This window comes from Tenrec ecaudatus, chromosome 8 (assembly GCF_050624435.1).
Source record: "Tenrec ecaudatus isolate mTenEca1 chromosome 8, mTenEca1.hap1, whole genome shotgun sequence".
Lineage (NCBI taxonomy): Eukaryota > Metazoa > Chordata > Mammalia > Afrosoricida > Tenrecidae > Tenrec > Tenrec ecaudatus.
Window position 1 is genome coordinate 37,376,076 of NC_134537.1, and position 19,418 is coordinate 37,395,493.

Here is a 19,418-nt window from a genome sequence, read left to right on the forward strand (position 1 = left end):
GCTTACTGACCAAGCAACACCCCCTGGACACCCAGGGAGCAAGGCATCTGGGAAATGTGCAGGATGGGGAAGAGGGAGCCAGCAGGCCAATGCCATGCATAGACACTAGAGGGAGCTGCTGAGGCGGGCCAAGGAGAAAGATGAGGTGCCTCCCAGGACTGAGAGACCTGGCAGGCTAGGGTTAGGGTTAGGCCGCAGTGGTTCTCAACCTGTGGGTCGCAACCCCTTTGGGGGTTGAACTACCCATTTACAGGGGTCGCCAGTTCATAACAGTAGCAAAATGACAGTTATGAAGTAGCAACAAAAATAATGTTATAGTTGGGGGTCACCACAACATGAGGAACTGTATGAAAGGGTCACGGCATTGGGCAGGTTGAGAAAGAACCACTGGGTTAGGGTTAGGCTTAGGCGGAATCTTTAAGACGGGAGGATGTGGCCTGCAAAGGAGAACTTCTCTTTTTGGCCTGAGGCACGCTCTCTGCTCTGAGTCTGGGGGGTGACACCAGCCCGAACCATAACCCCCCAGTGAGGGGAAAAGACGCTGGGGGGACTTTGAGGGCTGTGTGGAAGCCCAATTCTTAAGCTACCTGGCTGTGTGGTTTGGGGCAAGCAAATGATGCTCTCTGGGTCCTGGTTTCCCATATGAAAGCAGAGTGCATACCTGGCCCATGGTGAGAATCAGAATGAGGTGGGAGTGCTCTCTATGCTGTGAGAACATCTACACAAGACCAGCATGCCATGCGGCAGTGCCCCAGGGTGGCCCTGACCAAGTTCTACAGAGCAGAGGCTTAAAACAACAGAAGCGCCTTGCCTCACAATCCAGGAGGCTACAGGTCCAAGTTCAAGGTACCAACAGAACTGTGCATGCATTCTCTGAAAGACTTAGGGAAGACCCTCTCTCCCATCCTTCTAGTGTCTGGTGGTTCTCGGCAACCCTCCTTGGGATACACAGGACGTCCTGAGGTTCTGTGCGCATACAGGAGATGGGGCGGGCGGGGGGGGGGGAGCATCTCCCTGCTGCTGAGTCCTGTGCTTGAAAGCTAATTGCCGTGGGGTTTCTCTGCCCATGCTCTTGGTGACTAGCCATCTATATTTCAAATGGTTGAGAAAGCAGAGTAGCCAGTGGGACCCTAAGTAGAGCCTGGCTGCCCTCAGTGTGCCCTGGGGTATTAACCCAGCACAGCAAGAAGCATGGTCAGTGGCAGTCACTTACTTGGGGCAGCGAGGGGCTGGGGAGAATGGGCGTGGAGGCCTCTCACCCACAGGCTTTGGCCACCTCTCTCCATCAGGTTCTGGGCCCTCCTCTGCTGATACGTCGTGAGCTGAGCCCTTCACCCATTTCCCTGGGGCCCTCTCTGGCCCTGGGGAAGACTCACAGCCCTGTGAGTCTGGGGGCCCAGCCTGGCTCTGCAGAAGCACGGGGCAGGCAGCTTTCTGGGAACGGAGCCAGAGGGAGGGGTGGCCGCATCAAAGACCGCCCCACCACCACCATAACACTCAGAGTGGCTCTACAGGACTGAGGGGGTCACCCCATGGGCTCAATACGGAGGCAGACCACCACCCCTTCCTCTCTCTGAGAGCTGGTGGGTCCCATGCCCGCCTGTGAGGCAGCAGCCCAGCACTTTAACCCCGAGCAACTGAGGCTCCTTCCTGAACATAAAATACCAGGAAAGAAACGGTTGCCGTGTTCACTCACTTGATTTCCAATGAGCAAACCGAGAAACATAAGAGACTAAGGAAAGCGCCTGCAAGGCCAGCATCCCCAAACCACCAGCCGCCCTTCAGGAGAAAGACGAGCCTTTCTCCTCCCGAGGAGAGTGACAGGCTGGGAAGCCCACAGGGACAGTCCTGCCCCATCCTATAAGGCCACTGTGAGTCAGACTTGGTTCAATGCCCATGAGTCTACTTTTGTTTTAACAATAAAATGATGCACGGTTCCTTGTCTGCTGACCATCCCCCAGAGCACCCACTGCCTGGTTGGCGCAACACTCTCCCAGGCAGCCCCGCTGTCCAGGGTGCTCTCAGGACCCCTCCCAGGGCCCCCCATCCCCCGTGAGACACGCTCACTACACTTGTGTTGTGGCAATTGTCCTATCGGTGTGGTGAACTTGCCCTGCGAAGTCCCACAGATAGAGCATTCGATCCAGCCTGCACCTACTTGCCCACTGTGCCACACAGCCGAGGGTGTGGGCATCTCGGTAGACGGGGGCTGGATGGAGACACAGTGAACTCCCAGATGCCCAGAGGTGACGCGGGAGAGAAGCCTGGGATCTGCTTCCCAAAAGTCCAAGGCCTGAGACCCCTGTGGCGTGCAGGTCTACTCTGTAGGCTGCAGTTCAGAATCGAACTGCCGACCTTGGCACGAGCAGTCCAGTGTGGCACTTTGGTGCCTCCTGCTTGGTTTCGCTGCTCACAGACCAGGCTGGGGTTAAGGAGGGAGGCCCAGTGGTGTCGTGGGTTATGAAACCACCAGCCACTCGGAGAAGACAGGACTTCTCAGAAACTCACAGGGACAGTTCTGCCCCGTCCCATCGGGTCGCTATGAGTCCACATGGACTCACTAAAGGGAGTGGTCACACACGCCTCTGCCCCGGGACTTCTGACAGCATATCACTCTTTTCTCTGACCACTGTCACGTGGGCCCTGCCTAAGCAGGCTGCACGTGTACCTGGAGGTCAGCTGAACCAGCCCCTGGGCGGGAGTGGAGGATGCTCAGGTGAGTCAGATGGGGCTATAGTTGTGCTCAACCATCCCAACATGCAGTCCCACTATTGACTTCAGAAAAACCATCACACGCGTGGGGTCACCAGGAGGTAGAATCAGGTGACAGCAATGGTCTGTGGCCAGTTGAAACATAGACGCTGACCCACAGCGCAAAAACAAACAGCCCATCCATACACTTTCCAACCTTCCCAAGCCAATTCCACAGAACGGCTGTGGGATGATTTGCTGTCTAGGACACTACTTGCCATTAGCTCTGCTCTGCGACATCTGCCTCCCCAGTACCCCTAGGGCATGTGAGTACATGGCCATGGGAGGGAGATCTCAGGGTCAGGATGGGTCCTGGAGTCTACCTCGGCACCTCCTCCATCTGGTCACTGCCTTCAAGGCTGGCGGCCCTCAAGCTGAGGGATGGGGAGGGAGAAAGCACAGGCAGAGCGGCAGCCAGGTCAGCTTACATGAAGCTGAAGCCCCCATGCGCCATAAATAACAGCAATGAGTCTGTCACCAACAGCCCTGCCCGCCACCCCTGAAACCCACATGCTCTGGCCCCCATCAATCTCCTCTAATGACAGCTTGGCAGGCAGGCTTCTGCCTGTGACCCAGTCCCAGCCCTGAGTGTCCCTGGGGGCACAGCCGGCTCTTTCCAGGGACAGGCCTCATGTCCTGTCAGAACACTTCCTTATTCCTTGTCACTCAAAGGTGATCTGACCTGGCTGCCCTTCTCTCCCACTGATGGCCCAGGCTGCTCCCCCACCCCGACCCACCTCCACCCCCCAGAAGCCTACCTCTGTGGCTTTGCAATGCAGCTGAGAACAAGCCAAATGCTTCGGAGGCTCAACTGTTTATACTTCTTTTGCCCCGCCATCAAGTGCCTGTCCCTGCTGCTAGTAGGTTTTTGTTCCAGCTCATAGTGCCTGAGGGAGCGAGTTGATTGTGCCAACCTGGACGATACACACAGGTGGGGTTAATGGAGGGATAAATGGCTCGGTGAGCCTTGCCTTTCTAGTTCTTGGGTCTCTTGCTTTCTGATGGTTGGACCAGGGTACAGCTGCATTAGCCAGTTCCTGCTTCAACTAGCAAGGCTCACTTCCTGCAAGATATCCCCAAGGAGAAGCTGCATGGACCTGCCCCGATGCATCCCTGGGTGCTGGAGCAGCCGTGTGGAGACCCCTGCCAGCGCTGAGATGCTTACACATTCACTGACTCGGCTTTCCTCCTGCAGTTGGCATCATTGCGTCTGTTTTGTGAGATGGAGGAGGACTTTGTGGATTGGTGTTGGACATATGGGTTAATGTTGGACTTGTGGGCTTGGGCGGCACTGGGTTGGGATGTTTTCTTGATGTGCACTTAACCTTTATATAAAACTCTCTCTTATACATGAGTTTCTGTGGATTTGTTTCTCTAAAGTACCCAGACTAACACAGTGACCCTCTGAACGAAACACTGCCCAGTCCTGAGCCATCTCACAATTGTCATGTGTGAGGCCCCTGTTCCAGCCACGGTGTCCATCCACCTTGCCCAGGGTTTTCTGTCCCTCTGCTTTACCAAGCATGGTGCCCTTCTCTCATGCGGCATCAAGTGGCAGCCATGTGATTCCTGCAGTTTGTTCTTAAGCCTTATTTGTCTCAGCCACCTCACCGCCCTAGAAACCACCCATCTGAATGACCTTAGCTTCTCCTTCTCTGTGAGGGAATTTACCTAAATAAAATGGTCATAGGGTTCCACCCAGACCACAGCAAAACCACTCCTGGGGTCCCATGCGTGTCCTAGGAGGCTGACTGTGCTCCGGGGGTAGCCAGTGCCGACTTCCCAAAAGGAGATCACCAGGCCTTTCTGCAGAGGTGCCTCTCTGGCCAGTTTGAACCGCCAACCTTTCAGAGTTTAGCTGTGGGCTCATATGACTCCACTCTACAGTTGAATTAAACCACCTAGAGTTTTTGTCAATGTTCTTCTCATGGAATGATAACCGTATCTCTGGCCCAGGAGCTAACTCCGCCCTCCCCCCCCAACATTCAAGTATATCTTATAGCAACCCCTTTATTGAATCTTGACAGGACAAAGACAAGATAAAAACCCATCCCCCTCAGGTAGAACTGGGGCCATGTGGGCATTCCTGCTCCAGGAGGGTGCTGGCATGGCAATGTTTGGGGGTCCTGGGAGTGGCAACATGTGTGCCGGCCACACAAGGGGGCAGGGAAAGGCAGCCATGAGCCAGGAGGTCAACACGTCTCTCACTCCTTCCCCTAGGAATGATGGGATCTGAGTATCCCCCTCACTATGCCTGGAGATCTGTGACTCCCAGTCCTTTCCTGGCCTGTGTCGGCCCTGTCCTCCCCGTGCTGTCTCTCTGGTAAAGCAGCAGTCTCTCCCAGGCCCAGAGGTTGATCTTGAAGCATGGCCTCATGGGCAGGTTCAGCTGAGGTTGTCTTCAAGTGCCACACAGGTGCCCAGCACACTACCCTGAGAGGGTGCCTTTGGGCCCTCCTTAGAGGAGAATGGCGTGGCACGCAGGAAAGCAACCAGCTGCAGTGCCCCACCGCCCCACCCCCCAACCTCCCACCCTCATTAGGATCAATTTAATTAGAAAACCATCCCTAAACCCTGGGCTTCCAGCATTGGCCCCCACTCCACCACACCTCACTAGGAGCCCTGCTGGGCTGGGACGTGTCAATGATGCCCATGGTCCCTTGTGAAACTGGCACAAGATGCAGCCTGGGGGGGGGGCTTGAGGGCACCATCCCACTCACCCCTCGACCCCTACCCGCTTGCCCTTTCTTTCTTTGGTTGAAAGTTGTTAATCCTTTGAACATAGCCACTTCCTCCAGGGCTCACGGACACTCAAGTGCCCTTGGTTGCCCAGAGTCCCCTCCCCGGAGAATGCCATGGGGTCTCAGAAATGCCCGTGGAAGGGGGCGCTGGGTGCTGGCACAGGCAGCGGTGCCTGGGAGAAGGAGTATCTTTAGCCTTGTCTTTTCAGCTCCCACGGCCCCTCGCTGGCATTCTGGATTCCTAGCTGACCTCCATGGGGCACCCGTGCCCTTCCCCTCCCCATTGGTATATCTCTGGGTCCAATCTGCCCTGTTTATAGCTCAGTGGTTAGTTTGGGGCACCCCTGCATGGATGGCCTCATTGCTATGCTGAGAAAGACCCCCATTCTCAAACAGAATCACATCGACATGGATAAGTAGGAACTAGGGGTCCAGCGCATGTTTGACGGGCACACCACTTGGCGTTAATAATGAGTCTTCACAGGGAAAGCTCTCCACAAGTCTCTCCGTCCATCCCCCTGCCTCGGGAAGGAGATGAGGCAATGGCTGCCTCCAGCCCCTTTGAAAAGGACCTGTGGCTAAGGAGCCAGGGCCTGAGAGACGCAGGGCAGCCATGGAGAATACGTCCTGGTCCATGGGGCCCCTGGTGCTGGTTGCTATAGTGTGTGGGGTCACCACCAAGATCACCCACCAGAGTCGGGTAGTGGGCGGCAAGAGTGCTGCCCTGGGGGATGAGCCCGCAGGGCAGCCAGCGCATCCAGGGTGGCTCCAGCCTCACTCCCCATCCCAGGATGGCTGCACACTGTGTGGAAGATCCTCTGTCCAACCCACGGGGTTGGACAGCCTTGGCAGGGATGGGGAGGTAGTCTTTAATGCCCAGATGGCATAGTTGTCACGCATGTACCAGAGCAGACAGCCAGGCTGTTCTTTCGCTTGGGGCGTTCAAACTACTAACCTTAGGTCAACAGTAGAGAACAAATTGTTTGTGCTACTGTGATAGTTAAGAGTTTGTGGCCATTTGTTCTGGTTGTTAGTACCTCTGAGTTGGTTCCCACGCATGAGACTCCACAGTCGCCGCTACTGGGTCATTTCCCCTTCACAGCAACCACCTGCCCACCAGAACAAGACACCAGGCAGTCCTGCCACCGATTCACGATTGTTCTCATGCTTAAGCCCGTGTCCATGCATCTTGTCCAGGACGTGCCTCTTTGGAGCTGCCCCTCTGCTCTACCCAGCATGATGTCCTTTCCCAGGGACGGGTCTCTCCTGACAACACGTCTCAAATATGTGCAATGAAGTCGCACCATCTTCTAAGGAAATTCTGGTCGGACTTCCAAGACAGATTTGTTCGTGCTTTTGGCAGTCCATGGGACTTTCAATATTCTTTGCCAGCACCATGATTAAAATGCATCAATTTTTCGTCAGTCTTCCCTAGTCCCTGTCCAACTTTCACCTGCACATGAGGCAAAGGAAAACACCATGGCTTGGGTCAGATGCACCTAAGACCTCAAAATAGCATCCTCACTCTTCAACACTTTAAAGAGGTCTGGTGCAGCAGATTCACCCAGTGCAATGCATCCTTTGATCTCTTGACTGCTGCTGCCATGAGCATCGATTGAGCACCCAAGCAAGGTTAATTCCTTGGCAACTTCGCTTGTTTCCATTTATCATGATGTTACCTACTGGTCTTGCTGTGAGAATTGTGGTCTTCCTTACATTGAGCTGGAATGCACACTGAAGGCTGCAGTCCTCGATATTCATCGGCAAGTGCTTCAGGTCCTCCTCGCTTTCAGCAAGTGAGGTTGTCTTGTCTGCATACATCAGCTTGTTAATAAGCTTTCCTCTAATTCAGATGCTGAATTCTTCTTCATATAATCCAATTAATTTCTCAGATTATGCGCTCAGCATACACATTGAATACGTATGGCGAGAGGATACAACACTGACATGCACCTTGTCTGGTCTGAAACCGTGCAGTGTTCCCTTATTCTGTCCACACACCTACCTCTGGATCCATGAATAGATCCTGCAAGAGCCCAGTGAAGTGTTCTGGAATGTCCACTTTGCTCAAGGCTATTCATGATCTGCTATGATCCACACAGTCTAATGCCTTTACTCAGTCAACGAAACACAAGGAAGCCTCTTTCTGGTATTCTTTGCTTTGAGCCAAGATTCATCTGACATCAACAATGCTAGCTTTGGTTCCGCCTCCTCTTCTGAATTCAGCCTGAATGTTCTGAGCTCCTTGTCCGTGTACTGCTGCAACCATTGTTGCATGATCTTCAGCAAAGTTTTACTTGCATGTGATATCAGTGATATTGTTCTATAATTGCAGTGTTCTGTTGGGTTATCGTTCTTTGAGATGGGTACAAATACGGATCTCTTCCAACCAGTTAGTTGGTCAAGTAGCTGAATTCCACATCTCCTGGCATAGACAAGTAAGTGCTTCCAGTTTTTCATTAGCTTGTTGAAACATTTCAACAGGTATTTTGTCGATTCCTGGAACCTTGCTTTTGGCTAATACTTTCAGTGCAGCTTAGACTTTTTCCTTCAGTCCCACTGGTTCTTGATCATATGCAGCCATCAGTTGTTGATCACACGCTACCTCTTGCAATGTGGGTCGGACTGGTTCTTTTTGGTATAGCGACTGTATGTTCTTTCTATAGTCTTTGGATGCCTCCTGCATTATTCAGTGCTTTGTCTATAGAATCTCTCAATATTGCAACTTGGGGTTTGAATTTTTCTTTAGCTCTTTCAGTTTGAGATATGCTGAGCACGCTCTTCCTTTTTGGTTTCCTAGCTCTAGGTCTTTGCATTATTTAATATAATATTTTACTTTGTCTTACTGAGCTGCCCTTTGAAATCTTCTGTTCTTTTATTTTGTCATTTCTTCCATTTTCCTTAGTGACTCTGTGATGGACAGCAAGTTTCAGAGTCTCTTCTGGCGTCCATTTTCACATCTTCTTCCTTTCGATGATCTTTCGCTTTCTTCACGTATGATGTTCTTGATGTTCTCCCAGAACTCACTGGGTCTTCTTGTCCATCACCCTCCTTGAGGGCCTTCCTCTTTTTTGCTGCCCCTCTACTTTAGCAAGCATGAGGCCCTTTCCCAGGGATTGGTCTCTCCTGACAACATGTCCAAAGTGGGGCCTTAGAATTAGCTCAGCCATGGCCCTTTAGGTTAGATGCCTTTTTTGACTTTGTATCCCACAATACAATGCATCAAAGAGTTTGCTTCCAGATGTGATGGTCTTTCGCCTAACCCTCAGTACCTTCCTACAGAATCAAAGGCCAGAAAGAGTACTCAGTAAGCAACTAAAACTAAAAAACAAACCCACGGGTGCCCAGTCAATTCTGACTCATAGGGATCCGACATATGGTTTCTGAGGTTCAACTTTCCCCTGTGGAGTGGCCAATGGGTTTGAACTGCTGACCTTAGGGTTAGCAATCCAACACTTAGTCAACAGTGTCACCAAGCAATTAGGAAGCCTCAAAAAGAGAGCTCCAACATTCAGAGATTCAGCCATTGGGACCTTAATGTGTGTGTATGTAAAACTAGAACCTTAATACATATGCATGAGTCAATGAATATGCATGAATGGCTCCAACACGTCACCCTAATTTTCTGCGTTTTGCATCAAGAAGGAGCCCTCTTCATTTGCATGTGCTTAAGTGTTGCCTGGCTAGTTTAGACAACAAAGAGGAACTTGGATTGCTGCCGGGTTCTGAGAGCTCTTTCCAGAAACAAGAAACAAAGGCTAACCCACTGCTCTCAGTTCCACACAAGTGCTGCGCACTTGCTCAAGGTCAGCTAGGAATGTCAGAAAGAGGGTTTTTGGACAGTCTGAGCCACCAGGGAAGGCAGGGCTGCACCAGGAGGGGGTAAGGTGACAGCACTGGATGCAACCAGTGGGCAGGGAGGGGGCAGAGGCAGCTCAGAGGGAAGAGTGTCTTGATTTCTTTATGTCGCTGTAACACAAAGACCATGACTCCCCCATGTTGAGTCTAGAAGTCTAAATGCTGGGCTCTGACTCTCAGGAAAGCTCTCTTCCAGCGCAGGTAGCCCTTGCCCGAGTTCCCCGTGCCTTGTCAGTCCTTTTGTGGGTCTGTCTTCACCCACCCCTTGCTCCCTTCGGCATCCACTCTGCTCTTTTCATAGATATATTCGAGCTTCAGTTCGGAGCACCCTGTTTGAAGAAGGCTATGGAAGAAAGTGAAAACCCAAACTCCATTGTCAGGGTCCCCACTGAAACCCTTGCACTGAGAACCATCCTGCCCTCAGGCAGAGTGCATCGGAAAGATGATCTTCCCCCTCCCCAGTCAGCCCCAGGAGGGCAGCCTTCCCTAAAGGCTTGCCTGGGTGTGTCCTTAATGAACAGGAGTGAGATCGCATAGCTCTTTTTAAAAAATAGTTATAAGTTCAACATTCAATAATCCTATATGGGAATATATATGATATACATAAAATATATAGAACATATAAAGGAAATACATTTTTAGTAAGAGATTACTTAGAAATTAATTTTCTTGTTGTTAGTGAGCAAATTGCCACACAGCATAGGTTATAAGTTCATCTCTATTTTAGGTAAAACATTCAAATTTCTACCAGTGCTTTGCACTTAGGATTAATCTACGAACTCTTTGCTTTAAGCTAACTTGTAGCCAATTTAATTATTGGAGCATGTGTTAGTCTGAGTAGACTGGAGAAACAAATCCAGGGAGACACTCAGATGTGTATAAGAAGAGCTTTATATACAAGAACAATTGAATATTGATAAAATATCTCCAGCCCAGGCTATATCAAGTCCATAAGTCTGATATTAGCCCATATGTCTGAAACCAATCTATAAATTCCTCTTCAGATTCACGTAACACAGGCATTGACACCAAATGCAGGAAGATCACAGGCCAGTGGGTGGAAAGTCTTGCTGATCCAGTGTCAGTAGCAGCATCTCAGCACTGGTAGGGGTCACCACATGGCTTCTTCAGTCCCAGGGCTCTAGCATAGCTCTCTGTGTCTTCTCAGAAGGAATGTCTTGCAGGGAAGAAGTATGTGTCCTGCCTCCAGTGAGCTATTTATCTCCTTAGCACTTCCAAAAGAGGTTATCAAACTGCAACCTGGTTGACAGGCTAAACTCCATCCCTTCGCTCTTAAGTCTCAAAATGACAACAGATGATGTAATTACCACAGAGCACATATTTTCATGTAACAAGTTTATGTAAATGTTTTTTAGTTAAAAATTGAAAAGCCACCAATCCCAACTACGTGGACAGTTGCCCTCCCCACAGAAGAACTCACTTTAGAAGGCAGCACTGAAGCTACAGGGAGTGGGACATGTCTCATCAGAGCACACAGGAGCAAATGAAGGAAGAGGGAGAGTGGAGCACATCCTGGCCCACCAAGCCCTGAGGACAATATTCCTGCTCAGAGCAGCCAATGCACAGAGAAGACCAAAGGGCCTGCCCCACTAGGAAACATGATGCCTCTCACTGACCCAAAGCGCTATGGAACACAACACGGGAGACACAGTGCAGGAATTGCACCCTATCTGTCCCCACCACACCGAGGAGAAACACTAAGGACATGCAACAGAACAGCAAGGGGAGCAGAGCAACAAAGTCCCCAAGGAATACCAAACAGACTTTGGGATCAGGATGTGGCACCCCATCAGACTCGACCATAAAACACTCCTAAAGATCAACAAACTGACCTTGAACTATTTATAGGCTTTTCATTTTTCTGTTGTTCGATTTATGTTGTTGTTGTTTTGTTGCTTTGTTTTTTTGTGTGCATATTATTATCTCTGCAGGTTTAGCTAGATAAGATAGGTGGGAAAACAATCTGGAGGAGAAAATGAGATTGACGGTTCCGAAGGGGGACATGGGGTAGGTGGGGGAAAGGAAGTGGTGTTAACAAACCCAGAGACAAGGGAACAGCAAGTGATATAAAATCAATGGTAAGGTGGGTGTAGGAGGCCTTGATCAAGGGCAATGTAACCGAGAGGAATTACTAAAACCCAAATGAAGACTGAACATGATAGTGGGACAAGAAGAAATTAAAAGGAAATAGAGGAAAGAACTAGGAGGCAAAGGGTATTTATAGAGGTCTAAATACAGGTATGTACATATGTAAACATATTTATATATGACGATGGGGAAATAGATCTATGTGCATATAGGTTTAGTTTTAAGATAGCAGATGGACATTGGGCCTCTACTCAAGCACTCCTTCAATGCAAGAACACTTTGTTCTGTTAAGCTGGCATCCCATGATCAACACACTCACTGAAGACAAAGTGGGTGCATAAGGAAATGTGGTGAAGAAAGTTGATGGTGCCCAGCTATCAAAAGAGTGTCTGGGATCTTAAAGGCTTGAAGATAAACAAGCGGCAATCTAGCTGAGAAGCAACAAAGCCCACATGGGAGAAGCACACCAGCCTGTGTGATCATGAGGTGTCGATGGGATCAGGTATCAGACATGAAATACCCAGAACAAAAACATCATACCATTGTGAATGAGAGGGTTTGCAGAGTGGAGACCCAAAGCACATCTATAGACAACTGGACATCCCCTTACAGAAGGGTCATGGGGAGGAGATGAGCCAGTCAGGGTGCAGTATAGCAGCGATGAAACATAAAACATTCCTCTAGTTCTTTAATGCTTCCTCCCCCACACTATCATGATCCCAATTATATACTATAAATCCAGCTAGACCAGAGGATGTACACTGGTACAGATAATAGCTGGAAACACAGGGAATCCAGGACAGATAAAACCCTCAGGACCAATAATGAGAGTAGCGATACTAGAAAGGTAAGGGAAAGTTGGGGGGAGGGGTAGAAGGGAGAGAGAGAAAGGGAGAACTGATCACAGTGATCTATTTATAACCCCTCCCTGGGGACAGACAACAGAAAAGTGGGTGAAGGGAGACATCGGTCAGTGTAAGACATGAAAAAATACTAATTTATAAATTATCCAGGGTTTACGAGGGAGGAAGGATGGGAGAGGGAGGGAGGAAATGAGAAGCTGATACCAAGGACGCAAATAGAAAGAAAATGTTTTAAAAATGATAATGGCAACAAATGTGCAAGTGTGCTTGACACAATGGATGGATGTCTGGATTGTGATAAGAGTTGTATGAGCTCCCAATAAACTGTTTTTTAAAAATCAACTTAAAAGCAATGCCTCTTTTTCACTTACACTGAATTGTATACTCATACATATTGCTGCTACATTGTTACATGCTATTGTTACTGCTACATTGGTAGGTGTCACTGAGTGAATTATGACTCTTAGAACCCCCATGTACAGCAGAACAAAACACTGCCTGGCCCTGGGCCACCCTTGTCATTGCTATATCTGAGCCCAGCGCTGCAGCCCCTGAGTCCATCCATCATATCTAGGGTCTTTCTTCCTCTTTTTTGCTAACCCTCTATTTTACCAATCATGACGTTTTTTTCCAGAAACTGGTCTCTCCTGACAAGATGTGCAAAATACGTAAAGGGTCACAGTTCTGAGTCCTGCCCCACCCATCATGTCCTGACTGCTTGAACCAGAAGGCCCTGGGCCAATCTTGTGAGCTCTTCAATCTACCATAGTGGGTGTGTCCCAGTCCCGCTTCTCACCTACTGAAACTGCGATGCATTGCTCTGTCACCAGTCGTGATTTTTTGGCAATTTCCAGTGTTCCAGGCCTAGTTTAACTAGCATCCCGTCTAAATCCTTGGACACCATTTTGGCCTTGTGCCAAAGGTCTCCCTCATCCGCATGATGTATCTTTATCTCTGTCTTGCCTCTCTCCCACTGAAGACTTAATAAATGTCCTCCTTAAGCCAAATGTGAGATTGAGGTCTGTTTTGTACCTTAAAACAAACTCAGCAGTTGTGGCTTAGGACACAACCTATACTGATACTAACCCCAAACCAAACTCACTGCCATCAAGTTGGTTTTGGCTCATGGCCACCCTAGAAGACCCAGTAGACTACTCCCAGGGGGTTCCAAGATGGTATCCCTTTACAGAAAAGAGAGCTTAGTCTTTCTCCCGCAGAATGACTGGTGGTTTCCAGTGCTGCTGACCTTGCAGCTAACAGCCCAACGTGTAATCATCCACCACGCTACTCCTGCTCGGGACCTCATTAACACAACAAAGAAAAAGCTATTTCTAAACAGGAGCTGTGTTAGTCCGGGTAGACTAGAGAAACAAATCCATGGACACACATATGTGTATAAGAAAGAGATTTATATACGTGAGCAATTGAACACTGCGAAAACATCCCAACCCAGTCCAGATCAAGTTCATAAGGCCGATATTAGTCCATATTTCCGATATCAATCTATAAAGTCCTCACGAAACACAGGCAATGACGCCGAATGCAGAAGATCACAGGTCAGTGGGTAGAAAGTCTTTGGATCCAGTGTCATTGGAAACATCTCAGGGCTGGCAGGGGTCCCTCTGTGGCTTCTCCAGCTTCTGAGGTCTGGCTGCATCCCTGTGACTTGTCTTCTTCAATGTCTCCCAGAGAGTAGCAGAGAGAGAGAGGTGTCTTCCACCTCCAGATTTCCCTTAATTCTCAGGAGAAGGCCATGCCCACACAGAAGTCTCATTGGCTATCTCCAGATTGTCAGTCTAGACTCCACCCTTACACTCTTAATCCTTAAATGGACACCAGATTAGGTGACTGCCACAGGATCACATCCAGGGCTAGAGGATTTAGTATTCCCACCTGCGTGTGAGGAGAAGGCTGTGGTCAGATGGTGTACACAGACTCTGACTGCCCTGGAGTCTGAGGGTTGAGCCTCTGGCTCTGTCTCCCTGGAAAGTGGTACCCACCAGCCCCCAGACTAAGTGCGATGCTAGAAATGCACTATACGTGGCAAGCAGGGGGCCCATTGCATTTACCAGACTAAAATACTGGTTACATCAGCCCCTGGTTACCAGATGAAGGCCCAGAGGGAGGAAGTGACTTGTTCACCATCACAGAGCAAGCTCCAGGGAGAACTGATAGCAGTGAGCTATTTCCTGGAACTTTTCTTTCCCTCCAAGGGTGACTTGCATCCCGGCGCTCTCCTTCCAGAGCCTCTCTGGTAAAGTAGGCATGAGCGGTGCACTCATGGTGTGGGATGGGGAGCCACAGGCAAGCCCGGGACCTCCACTGAAGAAGGAACAAGTACCAGCAGAGGGCGGCCAGGCTTCCCATCACAAAGACCAGGAGCAGCCTCCTGCTGCCGTCCCTTGGCAGGACCCAGCTCACCCTGAACCTCCACGCCCCTTCTTACAGCAGATCTGTCCCGACCTCCCTTCTGAATCCAGAAATACAACGGGCCAACACAGAGAACTTAAGGATAAAAGCCGGGCTTCAAATGAGATCTACAAGGTCATTTACAATAACATAACCATCATTCCCATGTGTAAATGCTTCGGGAAGATCTTCCCAGAAGCCATAGTGATGAAGTCACATGCTGTTACCTCTTTATATGAACAAAAGATACATGCAGGAGAAGTTGCTTTGGGTTTATAATTGACATTTGCAACTAGGGCTAAGGTTTGTGCCCCCTCAAAATATGTGCTGTAATCCTAACCCCCATACTTATGTTGTTGTTGTGAGGTACCATCGAGTCAGTGCTGACCAACAGTGACCCTATGTACAGCAGAACCAAGCACTGCCCGGTCCTGCGCTGTTCTCACAAGCAGCCACTGTGTCAATCTGCCTCTTTCCGAAGCTTCCTCTTTTTCACTGCCCCTGTCAAGCCTGATGTCCTTCTCTAGAGACGGGTCTCTCCTGACCACATGTCCAAGGTAGATAAGACAAGGTCTCGCCATTCTTGCTACTAAGGAGATTCTGGTTGTACTTCTTGGAAGACAGATGTGTTGGTTCTTTCAACATTCTTTGCCAGCACCTTAATTCAAATGCCCCCATTCTTCTTGCTCTTCCTGAGTCAACGCCCAACTTTCGTATGCATACGAGGCCATTGAAACTCCATGGCCTGGGTCAGGTGCACCCCGGTCCCCAAAGTCACATCCTTGTTTTTCAACACTTCAAAAAGGTCTCCTCGTGCAGCAGATGTCTCAAATGAAATGTGCCTTTTGATCTCTGGGCTACTGATTCCAGGAGCATTGATTGTGGATTCAAGTGAGACGAAATCCTTGGCGATGTCAACCTTTCCCCATGTATTATGATGTTACCTATTGGTCCATTTGGGAGTACTTTGGGCTTCTCTCCATGAAGTTCTACTGCAATTCTTCATCTTCATCAGCAAGTGCCCCCTCACTTTTCAGCAAACAAGGTGTGTCACCTGCACATCTCAGGTGGTTAATAAGCCTTCCTACAATCCTCTTTTTTAAAAATCATTTTTTGGGGGCTCGGACACTGTTATCACAATCCAGACATCCATCCATTGTGTCAAGCACATTTGTACATTTGTTGCCATCATGAGTCTCAAAAACATTTTCTATTTGAGCCTTGGTATCAGCTCCTCATTTTTCCCCTGCTTCCCTCCCTCATGAACCCTTGATAATCTATAAATTGTTATTATTTTTTTCATGTCTTGCACTATCCGATGTCTCCCTTCACCCACTTTTCTGTTGCCCGTCCCCCAGGGAGGGGATTATATGTAGATCAGCGTGATCCTTTCCCTGCAAAGAAGGCATAAACTTAGAGGAACACCATCCCTTAGGAATACCACACGGTGGCGTTGGCCGAGTGGGCCTGCACCCCGCCCGGGCTGCGCAAAGGGCCAGGGTCGCCGGGAAGTGCCTCCACCGCCACGGGTCTCCATGGTCCCTTTGTGGGACCCTGCTTCTGATTCATGCGGAGGAAAGCGTGGCTCGCAGCACCCTGGGTGCGGGGAGACTGGCGGGCCGGCATTGATCCCTGGCGACCCCCTGGCTCCGCCAACCTGCTAGCTGGGTCACCGTTGCAGGCGGGCGGCCACACGAGCCAAATTTCCCAGCTCTGGACGCCCGGGGGTGGCGCCCCGAGGCCAGGCTGGGAGCGACCCATGGCGAGCTTGCCTGCTTGCTTGCGAGTAATGTCAGTGGGATTGCGGGCTGCTCCGGCCCGCGCGGGTGGTGGAAGCAAACTGGAAGCAAAAAGAGGAACAAGGGGTTCCGGGAGAGAGATTTTACGTTTGGACTACTATGAAACGGTCTCCTCTTTTACAGGACCATCCAACTCTTTAATATCCACTTCTTAGTACCGAATCATTTGGTAAATCCTATTTTCAATCACCCCCCCCCCCACCCCAGATATAATTTTGATCTGTAAAAAGAAGCTTTCACGTTGTCCTGGAAACAAAACAATGCTGTTGATGTCGTTAGATTGCCAGCAAATCAGTAGAGTGCTCCTGTTTACAACAGAGATCCACCACCGGGCCCTGCACCACTTCACAACATTCACAGAGAAAAGTCATTGCGATGGCCCAGCAATTGGTGGGTACTTACCTGTGGGAAACTGAGGCCGGGGAGGAAGTGGAAGCGGCCCCATCTCTGCACTTGTAACCGCAGGGCTTGGAAGACCAGCACTACTCGGAAGGAACACCTGCACAGTCCCAAGCGCATGGATGGTGCTCAACGCACGTGCTCTCCAGGAAGGATGACCCGCTTCTCCTGCACAGTTACAGGCGCCCTAGGGCCAAGAACACCCGCTGCCTTCGTCTTTCATTCTCAAAGGGCAATGGCTTCTCGTTTGCCAGACACGTCCCTCGTAGTGTTGCCCTAAAGAGCTTAGGATAGGCGAGACGAACACATCGCCCACTTCACTGTAAGTACTTACAAGGGGCTTGCAAGCCCCATGACTATGAAACCATATTGTTGAATAAACTCGATATTCTTCCCCGATATTGGGGATCAGTCCTCTGTGTCCTGTTTTTCTGGCTCCTTTTTTCCCTATAATTGCACAGGTCGCTCCTAAGGACCACAGTTCAACTGTGGGACTGGACCCTATACTTAAAATCCCAGGCCCCGACACATACTTCTTATATAGAAACAGAAGAAATGATACCGAAGGATTAAAGCATTCGAGAACTTAACCTGTGGCATTATTTTTGGTTGTTGCAAGCTGTCGTTAAAGTGAAGAGGATTCGGGGTGACCCTGTGGACAATAAGATCAAGTGCATGTAATCCACGGGGTTTCACTGGCCCCTTTTCCACGGTTTTAGATCTGTTACCAGTTCGCACTAGTTGTCTCTTCACCAGTAATGCCTGCTGTTATGCTCCAGAGTGATAGAATGATTGGGGAAACTGAGGCACAGAGAGGTTAGGTAGCTTGCCCAAGGCTGCATTGCCGACAAGTGGCAGGAATCCGTGAAGAATAGAAACAGCACATCCAAAGTGCCCTGCAGGATTACATCTTCCTGGAAGAAGTGCACTGAAATTATTTAGCCATCTTCATTCTGCAAGACAAGGGTCCCTAGTGGCACAGTGGGTTACATGCTGGGCTGCTAAGCATAAGGTCAGCGGTTTGAACCCAACAGCCGCTCTGGGGGGAAATGATGAGGTTTTCCGCTCCTGGAAAGATTCACAGCTTTAGAAACCAATTGGAGCAGGTCTACCCTGCCCTACAGGGTGACTAGGAGTCAGCCTGGACTTCATGGCAGGGAGAAGGGTTTATTCTGTTTTTGTTTTTTTGTTTTTGTTTTTTAAAGCAAGGTAGCAGGCCCCAGGGTGTTTCTCCAAATACATGAAATCAACCGAGAACATCAAGTATGATAATATTGTTAAAAATTAAGAAGGTCTAGCACCGCCCACCCCCCCTCCCCCGAACTACTGGTGTATGTGGTTTGGGTTGGCTGTTTTTCAGCTTTCCAGGAGACCTTAGGATTCAGTCAGCACTGACAACTAACCTCTGTTTGTTGCCTAGGTGAGGAAACAGACGGCCAGAGGACAGCCACAACCGACCCAAGACCTTATGTGAAGGAAGAGCAAGACTGGGTCTCCTGGTCTCCACCCCAAAGCCTATGGGAAGTTTTACTGCTGTGCTCCCAGGAGCTGTCCACAAGGTGGCAGGCTGCAGGCAGGGGCAGGCCCATTCACCCAGCTCAGCTCTTTGGGTGCTAGGTGCCTCCTGCTTCCACTCAGCTCCTCCCACAAGGTCCCAATGGTGTCCCTGAGTCTGGTCCTTCCAGCTGCAGATTTAACCCCAGGAGAACACCTCCCGCATCCAGACCCCATCCCCAGATAGGATGAAAGATGCTGGTGAACTTTGAATTTTAGATACACAATGACTCATTTGAGAGTGTAGGCCTGCCCAGTGCAATATTTATATGTTTACCAGATACATCTGGTGACCCTGCCCTACAGGTCATTCGGTCCTATTGAACCATCTTGGAGAGGATTGCCAAACCACACAGCCGCTGGCCCGCCTTGACCTGAGCTGTAGCACCCCCGGGTACAGGGAGAAACCATTGTGTTTGAATTGAACGAAGAGTTGTGTTTGGGGTTAAAAAAATATCATGAGGGAAGCATCTGTTAGATGCTCTTTTTCCAGTGGACGCCTGGTGCTGTGGACCGAGTGGTCATTCAGGCAGGCTTTTGTTGGATGGGTATTTGGGAAGTTCCTCCTCGGTGCTTACTCAGACTCGAAGAACAACCGTTTCCACTGAGTCTGTTCTAACGCATGGTGTCCCATGCGCACAGCAAGAACTGCGCTGTGGGGTTTTCAGAGCTGTGATCTTTCAGAAGCAGATTGCTAGGCCTGTCTTCTGAGGTACCTCTGGGTATCTTTGAACCATCGGTCTTTCAGTTAGTGCCTGAGCACTTAACTCTCTGCACCACCATGGCCTCTCTTAATAGTCAAATGTGTAACCATTTGCCCCAGCTGGGGACTCCTCTTCCTGGGATTGTGGACACCACTCCCAATGGAAACCCACTAGCTAATGGTACTTGGCTAGGGCTCAACGAGTCAAAGACCCCTGCCCTGGGCGCCCTGG